The sequence below is a fragment of the Haliotis rufescens genome, unplaced genomic scaffold (assembly GCF_023055435.1).
Source record: "Haliotis rufescens isolate VD_foot unplaced genomic scaffold, xgHalRufe1.0.p SCAF_13, whole genome shotgun sequence".
NCBI classification, from domain to species: domain Eukaryota; kingdom Metazoa; phylum Mollusca; class Gastropoda; order Lepetellida; family Haliotidae; genus Haliotis; species Haliotis rufescens.
The window spans coordinates 12,922,425-12,934,979 of NW_025963813.1; the positions used below are offsets into that span (position 1 = coordinate 12,922,425).

Genomic DNA, 12,555 nt, shown 5'->3' on the forward strand with positions numbered 1-12,555 from the left:
GCTTTAACCACTAGGCTACCCGACCGCCCCTACATTTGTTTGAAGAGCAGACAGTTTCGATACTGTGTTTAATTACATACAATGTCAGATATTATTTTTGAAAAGCTTGAATTATTGTTACAGATATTTGGCATGTTGACCAAAGAATTGAGTTCAATGCGTTTTGTAAATGTAAGTGTAAAAAGCTATTTCATAAATAATCTAATCTAAAATTAATCAGATTGAAATATGGTTTTAATGAAAATATTTTTATGTACATCAGAATATTGCAATGAGAATATTCATATTAAATGATATATGACTCAAAGTTTCTAAGTTTACAGTACTTTGTAGAATATTTTGACATTCACTCACATATTTTGTTTGAGAACAAAATCATGATAATGTCAGCTGTGAAATCATACAAAATGTTAAAACATTATCAAAATTGCAGATCAAAGGCATTAAACCAGATAATTTAGGTGATTTAGAAGCAATTAAGATGAATATATTTTCTGCTCAATGTCAAGTCTTCGAATTATGTGCATTTTAATGACAGAATCACAACGAGATGGTATTATAAACACATTAAGATGTCAAATTGTCCCTTACAATTTTGACAGCATCTCTATCAAATCGCCTTGTCCACAAAACTGACTGCTTCATAATCTGCAGCTTCTGGGATAGTCTTTTGAGACTTAAAAACACACATAATCGATTTTTGTGGGTTGAGTCGGTCCAACCGGTGTCTCAAGCTGAATCCTTTTGTCTGAACACAACATTAATCAACAGCTGTTCTCTCGCCAGATCAACGACCGTGAAACACACGAGGGGGTCGTGTTAGGAAGTTTTATCAATTCAATGTAACATTCATTAGTGAACCAATGTCGACGCAAATCTTTCATAGGGGTCATTATTGATTTCTTTCAAGCCATTAAGGCATAATCACTTGATATGGCAACGTTCGGATCAAATAACTAGAAAGCAACTGCGTATCCGTTTGCGAATTTTGATATAATTTAAATATTGTCGTTTTCTGTAGAATATTGCGTTTGTTTTCCGATTCTCAAACCTAAGAAATGAACAGTAAACAAAAGGGAGTGCTAGCATAGCCCATATATCATTAATAGCGCCTAATGCACTGCACATGTTATCTACCGCCGTTCTTGCGCTGAAAAGAATAAGTGCAGAAATCCCCAGCGAAAACGGCTCGAATTACCACGTGCACATTCCCGCACTCTTCGCCGTCTCAAAACAACGAAGATAACGGTAAATTTTCGCCAGCGACCTTTCGTTCTGAGGAATATATAGTATGCATGTACCTAGTTATTTTTATTCCTCGGAATAAGAACAGATCACCCCCCCCCCCACCAAAGAATGTAAGATTGACATGTAACAGAACGCGAAACATATATACACTGAGGTCGTGTGCATGACACGTCAGATTCAAGGCATCATGGTACATGTATTCTTCATACATTAGCAAGGGCATGGTGACAGCGTGGCCTGTTAAAGTATATAATGACATGTTTGGATTAAACACACGATTTATTGTGTTATGACTGTTGGAAAATAAGAACACGATGCCAAACATGATATCAGCACCAATGACACCAAAAACAATAACTGGCTATGGGGTTTGTTTACGAGATCGGGTCAAGTCATTATGATCAGCATAGTAAATGAAACAGCTTACCTAGCTAATCTGCAGTCAAATTCCCGTCTGAAGTAAACTCCACAGGCGAAATGTGTTGGGCTACCACTCAGAGAAATCTGCGACAGTGTCGGACAAAGCAGATGACCAATTTCACAAATTCACTGTAATGAATCGGCAGTACTATGCCTCTTTACCGAGCGTATGATGTCCTTTTTTTTGCCGGCTTTGTCCATCTACTTGAGGAATCAAACGCAAGCCTCTATTTATCTACCTCCTCCTTTCTCCCCCTTTTCTACCGCTAGCCCAGCTATCTTTGCAACAGATAGCGCCGGTGTTCTTGCTAGCAGACTCTCACCGAACATGAGAACCGATGGTAAAAACAGATTGCAGGCATTACTCGTCCGTATCAGTTGCAGTCTAATTTTGAATTCACCAACCTTTGACCTGCTTCCTGACTCATTCTGATTGATCCATATTGGTCACGTGGCTGGTACAACTCGCACCTGCTGCCCGGAATGTTTACATCACGTGACGATATTACTATTTATAGCCTTAACACACGTGGGGACCGTCCCAGCCATGTGATGGATGCTTCGGCCACTCCGTTTCACATAACGGGTAAAATAGTGATGCGGTGGAGCTCATCCCGTCACAACTGAGCGGCGCTGTCATTCGTATTGGGGACACGTTGACTGCGAGATGTGGGGATGGTGGTATGCAGGGAATATCTGAAACTGTGACCGTTTGATGGAGTTTTATGTCACGTTAACATGAGGTTTGTAATCTCATTTACATAACGCAGTGATCGCTGCCTAAAGACTTTCGCGTGGCAGGGGCTTCGATAATGTTGTTATAATTTGTGTCAAGGGTGAAAGAGATATCACCTTTGTAATGTTACAAAGAAGTTCTAGTTATGTTTTTTAAAAAAATTTTGAGTGAAACCGGTTAACGATTTAATTCTAGAAAATATTCTTTTTTTTCCACATTTAAAAAAATAACATCGTTCGGGGAACATGCTGAATTTTCTGATATGCTGTGCATTCCCCCAAACGTACGTCTTCAATCGCCGACTAAAAAAAATCCAACATCAAATCTCCAACAAGAATACATTCGGATGTTATTTCAACATGATTTTTAAAAATAAATTTTGAGCAGACCGAGCAGCCATATTGTACGTTACTGATTACAATGGAGTTTCATTTTCAGTATGTTGTATGTTGAATAACATGACACGTAGTGCATGTTGATACTTCGCACAGCTTCATCCGTTTTTAAGGTCATTTGACCATGTAGGGGCGGTCGGGTAGCCTCGTGGTGGTTAAAGCGTTCGCTCGTCACGCCGAGGACCCGGGTTCGATTCCCGACATCGGTACAATGTGTGATGCCCATTTCTGGTGTACCCCGCCGTGATATTGCTGGAATATTGCCAAAAGCGGCGTAAAACCAAACTCACTCATTTGACCATGTTCACAACCAGTTGTGCGTGCATCAACGTTTGATTTGGTGAACATGCAGTCTGTTGGTACCCTTTTACACATTCGTTTGTTCCAATATACCGGGTATTTAATATTCCAGAAAAGTTGAGGTTAGTTTTGGGTACACGAAACTACTCTTATTTGGTCTGCCTTGTAGAAACTCCGGGATCCGTCGGGATACTTCGCGATCTCTCGGGGCTTTAAGGGAGACAAGGCTTGGTTGAACTGGCAGATCCAGCAAACTCGATTCACGTCAGTCAACACAAAAAATGTTTATCTGCCAACTCAAATCTTGTGATGTATACAAATAAAGCAGGTGATGGTTAACCTAATTACACTTGAACTGTCTCAGTTTTCACAAGTCTTATATAAGTACAACGTCTGGACAGACCTAAAATGGACACAATATAGTGGAACATAGTCCCCGTTTAACCGTATACTGGCCGCGTCATAACATTGTACAGTAGAACACGGATATAACGAACTACAAGGGACCAGAGAAATCAGTTCGTTATATCCGTTGTTTGTTATACACGTTTTCGCTCGGAAACGTCCGCCATCTTGGATAAGACAAAACCTCTTCCGGACGGGGCCAAAATCAGTCGATTCGCAGGATTCAAGAATGGATTCTCTCTTCTTCATAATGGTACTTAATGTTGATTTTGGAATGTCAAATTCCATTGCAATATCTTTCTTGGTTTTTATGCCAGCATCAACAGCATTAATAATTCTCAATTTCGTGTCTAAACTTATAGCTTTCCTCTTACTATTGTATATAATAAGCATATACGCATCGCGATTAGAACTTGCGGAATCAGTATAGTGAGACAAATTGCTCCGACGATGACATACGGGCGTGTTTTGTCACGGAGTCTGTATAAACCGTATATTTATACTCCCTGGTTGTTTGTTCGTAACGTTTATGTCGACTAGATTGGGTATACGTTGCTGTACCGGCCTATTGTTTCCAAAACGAATCCCACGACAAGATACATGTATACAGGAGACAGCCAGACAATGTTTATTGATTGCGGCAGGATTCCGAAAGAATAAATTGTCACAGACATACGTGACTCATAGATGTCTAGTCCTACACGTCGATATCAGACTTGAGAGTGTTGCATTGCGTCAGGGTCTGCGACTGATGCAACAGTCAGGTCATTCGGACATATCCGACATGTTACGTTGCCCTTCGGTTTTTTTCGGAAACGGTACAACGGACAACGCATAGTCTCCATGCTAAATTCAACCAGAGAAACTAACGAACGAAACATAATGTTATCGCTATTACATTGGAGTGAGTGAGGCAAATGTGTTTTAAACTGAAGTTAAAAACATTGTTACCACATCACCACGGCATGTAAATTTAATATAGCGTAAGTGTTAGTGTGTCATCAAAGAACTATCAAAAGTCTTTAGACATTATGGCCACCCGATTCCCTTTAACTCGCCCTGTACGACAAGCATGGCGTCTTGGGTGGCCGTTTTATCCCCCGATCCCTGTGAGGATTTGGGGGAGAATGTATGTCATGTAAGTACCAATGCTTGTCATGCAAGATTGAACTGAAGGTGGGACGGCTGCAGTTCCAGGCTGACCAAGCGTCCATCGTTGTTTATGCTCTCAACCACGGGTCTGCTTTCCTAAGACATGATTAATTACGGGGCGGTCGGGTAGCCTAGTGGTTGGAGCGTCAGCTCGTCACACCGAAGACCCGGGTTCGATTCCCGACATGGGTACAATATGTGAAGCCCATTTCTGGCGTCCCCCGCCGTGATATTTCTAAAAGCGGCGTAAAACCAAACTCACTCACTCATGGTTAATTACAGCCGCCGTGATGTTGCTGTTTGCAGCGTAAACAGCATTCACTCACTCAGTCATCACCTGGATGCGCACAGAGGAGGCACGGAAAACTGGCTGGCCTATGTTTACGCATGCGCTCACATTTACAGCGGCACGCGACCAAGATTCTTGCTTCATCACAGGTTGATGGCTTGCTTATGTCCAAACAGAAACATCCAGCCAGATGGTCCAGTTGTAAACACACAGATGCGTCTGGCATGCGAAAAATACACAAATGCGAGAGTTCTGTTGTGTAAAATGGTTTATTGGACATTGTACTATGGAGCGCCAGGTTGCAGCGCCAATTGTCAAGTCCTGGAGCTATTTAATGCACCAATTAAACATACTGTAAATGATGTTGGCACTGGGGTTTACAAAAACAAACAAAACAATGTTAAGTATGTGTTTTTATAACTGCAGATTTCTCTACAGCAACGTAGAATGATAGTTCTATACATGCACGGAGCCGATGAAAGTTACGAAAGGGTTGATGAAAGGATATATATATATATATATATATATATATATATATATATATATATATATATATATATATATACACACACACACACACATATATATATATATATATTAATAATTAAATAACCTTATTGAGTTATGTCCTGATGAGACTCGTACATGGTACGAGTTGAAAGCGCTAGCCAATTAAAACTGTGATCAATCCTACTTCACTTATTTAATTTAATTATTACTATATTGTGCCTGAGAGTTAAAACTTTACTGTGTTTAACACATGTAACAGTTTAACATGAATACACCACACAGACACAGTATACTGACTCCGAGCCGACCAGTCCTTGTTTTAGCTCCAAGATTATTGCACTTATATAGCGACGTGCATGTACGTGTGTGTGTGTGGCTGCTTGTACTAGGCCGGACTGATGCCGATTTATAGTGCTAGCTCACTGAGGTACCATGCCGCAGTTTAACATGAATACCCCACTCAGACACAGTATACTGACTCCAAGCTGACCAGTCTTTGTTTTAGCCCCTTAATGCCGAGCGCCAGACAGGGTAACAACAAGTACCATCTTTTAACGTCTTTTTGTATGACGCGGCCGGGGATCGAACCCCGGACCTTCCGCTCTCCGGGCGGACGCTCTACCAAAAGACCACGGAGGCGGTCAGCTGATAATAACAAACTGGATATATTTTTACAGGACATTTGTTCCAATCCCATGTATTAAAAGTTCTTTCTTCAACAAAATGTAAATACTTTTTGAGTTACAGTATATAAATACTTTTTGTTCCTTACAACTTAAAGCTGTATAATCAGCATAATGAGAGTCACTTTTGACATCTCACAGTATGAGTTAGCGGTAGTTCGAGACAAGCGGAGCACCCTCATAATATCGACCTATTGATGAAGAGTTCCGTCATAAAAAAAAGGGTCACGTGGGCTTCTTTGTTCGGGTTTGGATGGCTTGTTTAAATGTTGGCTCTTTCGTCTGTAGCCTCCCAGACTCCCCTAAAACATATAAGCTTAATCAATATTATATTTCCTTTCAACTTTTTTCAGTAAGAATGTAACATTTTCGAACGTCTTTCAAACAAAACCAAAAGTAGATTCTCATCCGAAATCTTTAACACTAAAGGGTCGTTAATTACCCTTCCCGTCACGTCTATATACATATCACATGACCTATGTCAGTGGCACCCCACCCGTCTGTTCCTTTGGCATTTGTGTCTGTGCTGTGACATCTCCAGGCACCGTTCTGCGTAACACAATACATGATGGGGAGAGGTGGAAACTCGCGGCGTGCCAGATGGCGGGAGATTTTTTTTCATTCCTGACCTCGCCACATTTACCGCAAAAATTTCAAATTCCTTTACCCAAATGTTTCTGTTCTTGGGAGATGTTATAGATGAACTTGAGAGACACCACATGATCTGGTTGCGCTGTTTGTTTTCTGGGCGAATTAAGAACAGATGGAGTTATATACGCCGTTCAACCTTCTTGTGTTCGTATCGCTTGATAGGAACGTGACTTTTGATGGGGTTATTATGATGAAGATAGCGATCTCATAAGTCAATCTATGCCCGATCCCTTTGGAGAACACAAACGATGTCTTTAGTGAATGAGTGAGTGCGTTTGGTCTTAGCGGCGTTTTAAACAGTATTTTACCATGTGTCTGCTCAATGAAAAAGGAAGCCACAGTGATGAATGAATGCATGGATTTCTACCACTTTAGTCAAACCAACGAGCTCTAGTATGGTGCTGACAAAGCTAGAAAAATAATCAGGCGAATCCACGATCACAGATCCTGACACGCCCAAGGGACGCAACTCATATCCATAAACGACCGGGCTGTCCGTGCTTCATGAATCAGGATCATGAACACAACACACACAGTCACAATATATACAAAAAAATAGGAACTCAAGCATCTGTTAATAGAGACGTTTCTCGACTTCTCTGTACCCATGAACAAAACTAGCTACGGATCAGTTAGGAAACACATGGTTGTCATAACATTCACGATTCAACCCCAAAAACGACAGGTTGATTTACCATGTGACACTCATTTCACTCCATGTCGTTCTTTTGTGATACGAAGCATTTGAACCGTACCCTTGACGTTCTTTTAGTTTATTGATACATTCCCTATGTGAATTCCAGAACAAAATAGGACACAATTTTAAGTGTCCGATTAGTCTACATGCTTATCGCTAAAAAATCGCATGGCCAGGTTCGCTCGTTGCGTATCATCGTGCCCTGGCTGGTTCGATGTTCATGCTTTTGATCACTGGGTTGTCTGATCCAGACTCGAGTTGTTTGTGATATAATGCTGACTTCGGCGTAAAACACCATCCACTCACTGTTAGATTTAATTAGATCACTTAATATGTAGCGGTCCACAATAAGCAACGTTACGCAATATCGATGTAACAATATTGGTGTTTTTACAAGCAAGTGAATACTCATGGTACTATATTATTATTACCCCTGTCAAGGGATCAGTGTGCACTCGATTTTCGGTCTCAGCTCCCTGGGGAGTATAAGACAAGTTGACTGTGAGGTGCTAGAAGGCTAGCAGTCACATTACCATCTCATCCTACCGGGTACCCATTCACTGCTAGGTGAACACAGGCATATAACGATATTCAGGAATATATGGCTACATGTACCATTTCAGATATTCTTGGTAATATCGAATTTACAAAGTCTAGATGTATGCAAGCCCTTTTTTAAGTAACTCGTAAAGTTTAAAAACACGCAACTCGCTTCCCTTTGAATCTGTCACTTTCACCTGGTGCTTTAATTTAAACCCAGGTGAAGCGTGTTGATTTCTCCGTTGCTACTCCATCAAACCCTGCTTCTTTAGGGGTTGAACATACTACGGCATTGTTTTCTTATGTGGTAAATTCATTTATGTTCGGGCTCACATCTGACAATAACTCTTGTACAAACACATCCCAAACAATCTAAAGCTCATGGCGTGACTGGTCGAAAACAATCATAAATTCATATTCAATACCGACACAACGAGTTTGTAAACTGCAAATTGTATCACCACTCACAAGAACTCAATGTTTGTCGTCAGAGCCCACTGAGATAAGGATCCGGAGGTCACACCGTGTGACCTGGTTCTTAGCGTGTCATCCTGCCCCGATTCACTGATTTCAGTCGATGATTTTCCTTTCCCAGACTGGATTATTTACAGGTGGCGGTTAAACAGCATGGATATTGCGGGTTTGTGTCAAAGAACATGCTCGGTGTGACAGAAACTCATGTTTAAGTACCTCTGGTGCGGTTGGTTAGCCGTGTGGTTAAAACGTTTGCTCATCGCGCTGATTATCCGGGTTTGATTCCCCACAAAGATATCTCCCCCTTTATCTGGCTGGAATATTGCTAAATTCACTCACTGTGGTCTCAGGGATTACAAGAGAAAAACAGTCAATCTTAACCATGGGTGATCTGTTCGGGCATGGCCATAAATGTTTTGTGGGAAGGCATAGAATTAATGAACCCTTAAATCTATGCTGATCCAAGAGGCTCGTTTTGCATCCACAAGCATTAATCTAACCTCAAAAATGTATATCAACCATATGGTGAATACAAGGTGGGGGGTCGGTTCAAGCCTTGAGCACCACATATGTGTAACCACTTAAATAACTGTGTTTGGTTGGCGCATTGCTGAATAAAATGAAGCCCGTGGAATGCGATTAATATCTAAGTTTCAAGACTTACTGAACATGGAGATCACATTTGCTTTTGTAAAATGTACTGAAGTGAACATGTGAACTTCACAAGTGGTATGGCAGTAAAAACTGATTGCTTTGTTTGTTTCTCAGTTGTTTAACGCCGCACTCGGCAATGTTCCAGCTGTATGGTTACCACGTGCAGTTCTACCTGTGCCCCCCCCCCCCCCCCATAAACTTCATCCTCTATTATCCAGTGTATCTTTTTTCCATTCTATTATATGACATATGTATCATGAGTGAGTGAGTGAGTTTGGTTTTACGGCGATTTTAGCAATATTCCAGCAATATCACGACACCAGAAATGGGCTTCACACATTGTACCCATGTCGGGAATGGAACCCGGGTCTTTGACGTGACGAGCGAACGCTTTAACCAGAAGGCTACCCGACTGCTCCTGTACGTATCATGACACAATGGGCATATTATAAACTGTACAATCGAGGGCGGTTGGGAATTTTGCTTGATAGAACAAAACTTTTCGCGACACTGCTGCAAGATATATTAACCGAGCTCCAGATAAGTTTTTGACCAATTGAGGTTTTACTCGAAGATTCTATTTTTTAATTGGGTTATTACAATTTCATTTGGAAACCAACATTTTTTCACTCATCTATTCATCACACTATTCGGGCAAAGCTTTGTTTAGCGGTAGCGAGTACAAAGATCTTATTTTAATGAGATTGTCTATTCGGGTTATCCCAAAATGAGTAAATATTTTAAGATTTAAAAAAAAAAGAAATAATGTTTTAGATGTATATAACGGTACTACATACAGGCTTGACTCGGAAAGTAAATTAGCTCGTAATTGTGTTTCGGAAATAAACTCCGTTGTTCGCATGCAGAAAAAGCTTCATTGGGTACTTACGTGTGTTTTTTTCATACGTTTGAGTTTTTCATTTCATGCATGCGTTTCTGTAGGCAAGGTAATTGAAAGTAATTGGGTTTTGAATATTTTTTGGGGGTATTTTACGCAACTACGCAGCTTATCCGTAGCTCTGAATATTATTTTTTTAAAAGTAGCGAGCGCAATTTTAGTTTCACTAAACAATCATGAAAGTATAAGTTGTTGTGGCGAATCAGGACAAGCAGACCTTCGGTGCTGGCGACGTTGATACTGGTGCAGGTTACAGACTGGAAGAGTGATCTGATGACGAAGGGTCATGAATTGCTGAATTATGACTGTATAACTGTACATCCCACGGGGATCCTATTCTCGTCCCATACTACGTGGTAATTGTATCACGTGAGCCCCTAAATTGCCGAGTAGCCTCGTGTATTCCGTGACAGGTGCTCTTGCAGGTTACACTAAAGGACTAAAGGACAGATACTCTGGACCTGTTCGCCACCATACTATTACACTTTCATTTCGATGACGTCATTTCTCTTTTCAGTAAACCTATAGTCTGTCATACAGACCCTGAAACAAATATATCCTAAACAGCCAATGCAATTCTATAACATTTGGCAAGTCAAAATTACTGCAGTTTTAGGTAAGGGCTCCTTTTTATTATATTTCCCTAGGATAATTCAACAAATTTTAATATGTTCAGAGACTAGACGTTAGTCTTGTAAACCTATAGCATAGAATATCTCTCGCTCATGAGTGTAATTTGATGGAACGATTATATCTAACGCCCTGTCATTCAAACCGCATCTTCCCGAGGCAAGAGAGTTAACTGACTATAAAAGTCCAGTTTCCACCCTTGCCGAACTAGGCTGGTATTATGGAGTTACATTTTGGCTGGACTAACGAGTCTATGCATAGTCCAATCAAAATCGCGCACCGAAATCGAAATCCGGTTCGTAAACTGTCGTGCAGATTTCGGTCGATTGCAGGATTTGCAAAGCATGTGCACCGCCAAATCGTTGTCAGCAGATATTTTCCAAATCTTTTCATGTTTTTAATCAAGGTGCTCACGTGATTTGATGCATTTCGCGATGTAAGACCTGTTTTATCACAATATAGATCTTGATTATCGATCAGATCGTCCTGACTGGGCGCCACCATTTTGTGTGAAGCAAACGCAAGTGATGAGAGAGGTGGAATCTGATTGGTCCATAGGAGAGGCTTAAAAGGGACATAACTGGTAATAGCCACTGGTGGCGCTACGATCGTGCCCAGTAATTCCAGCCTAGTTCGGCAAGGGTGGAAACTGGACTTTTAAAGTCAGTTAACTCTCTTGCCTCGGGAGGATGTTCAAACCGGGGCTTAAAACGAAGGTTCAGGGTATCATGACAGAATATAGATATAATACACTGGATAATTGAGGATGATTTGTTTGTTGTTTAAAGCCGCACTCAGCAATACTGCAGCTATATGACGGCGGTCTGTAAATAATCGAGTCTGGACCAGACAATCCAGTGATTGACATCATGAGCATCGATCCACGCCATTGGGATACGATGACATGCATCAACCGAGTCAGCGAGCCTCACCACCCGATCCCATTAGTCGCCTCTTACGACAAGCAAAGTCGCCTTTTACGACAAGAATGGGTTGCTGAAGACCAATTCTACCCCGGATCTTCAGGGGTCTAATCGAGGATGAAATTGATGAAGTATTTTGCCGTGTTTAAAGGAATATGTTTGATTCATTCTGACGTCGGCTGATTATTTGGGTAGGCGCAATAGGTGGGGCAGTGAGACTAGATTGGTTTATAATGCCTGTTTTCACAATCCGGAATAGCGGAGTAAGTTTGTTTGTTTGTTGTTTAGCGCCGCTCTCAACAAAATAGCGGAGTAAAGTATTAAGCGATGACACGAACATTTTAAATTTGGACCGTAGACGTTCTTTAGTGTCTTTCGCTGACGCTGTATCTCTATCTGATACATTTACCTATTTTTTGTGTGTTTCATATGCCATTTGCTTGATGTATAGTGTGCAAACCTACCCGAAAACATCGCAAGCGTTAAATCAAGAAGCTTTCAACCAAATAGTAAATCAGTATCATGTAATGCCGAATGTGTCTTAAAAAACATCAAGATGGTCAGATTCGAATACATAATGATTTTGAGCTTGATAGGCGCAGTTGTCTTTTTTGGCTTGTGCTATTAATCTTGATAAGTTACCATATGGCAGTTCCTTCCAAACCAAACACCGGATACACAACACGTGTAAAAACGGACTACCATACAAAACCGAAACGAAACCTTCTCCCACGTGTCCTCGCCCTTACTCTCAGACCCTATCCCCCAACCTGCTCTTTGGGCGTAATCACCAAACGGTAGATATGTTCCTGAAATAGTTCACCGTAATCGTGTTCGAGTGACCTTTGACGGTGACTTCTGACCTATAACCTCAGTGTGCATCTGGCAGATAGTATAAGTCTTGCAAACATTGTGAAGCATTGCGGCAGATGTGCCCAGTGCATGAAGCT

General features: G+C 41.0%; 2 protein-coding genes across 6 annotated transcripts in view; one reads left to right on the forward strand and one right to left on the reverse strand.

Annotated features, from left to right (window-relative positions):
* The window catches only part of LOC124139128, a 79,671-nt gene extending 77,616 nt beyond the window's left edge, over window positions 1–2,055 (reverse strand). Inside the window, exon 1 of the mRNA XM_046506156.2 lies at window positions 1,676–2,055. The gene's annotated coding sequence lies outside the window, so the exon portion shown is untranslated. The remainder of the gene's footprint in view (window positions 1–1,675) is intronic.
* LOC124139127 (ATP-dependent translocase ABCB1-like) overlaps window positions 1–12,555 on the forward strand; it is a 176,530-nt gene that overhangs the window by 145,452 nt on the left and 18,523 nt on the right. The gene's annotated exons all lie outside the window — the stretch shown is intronic.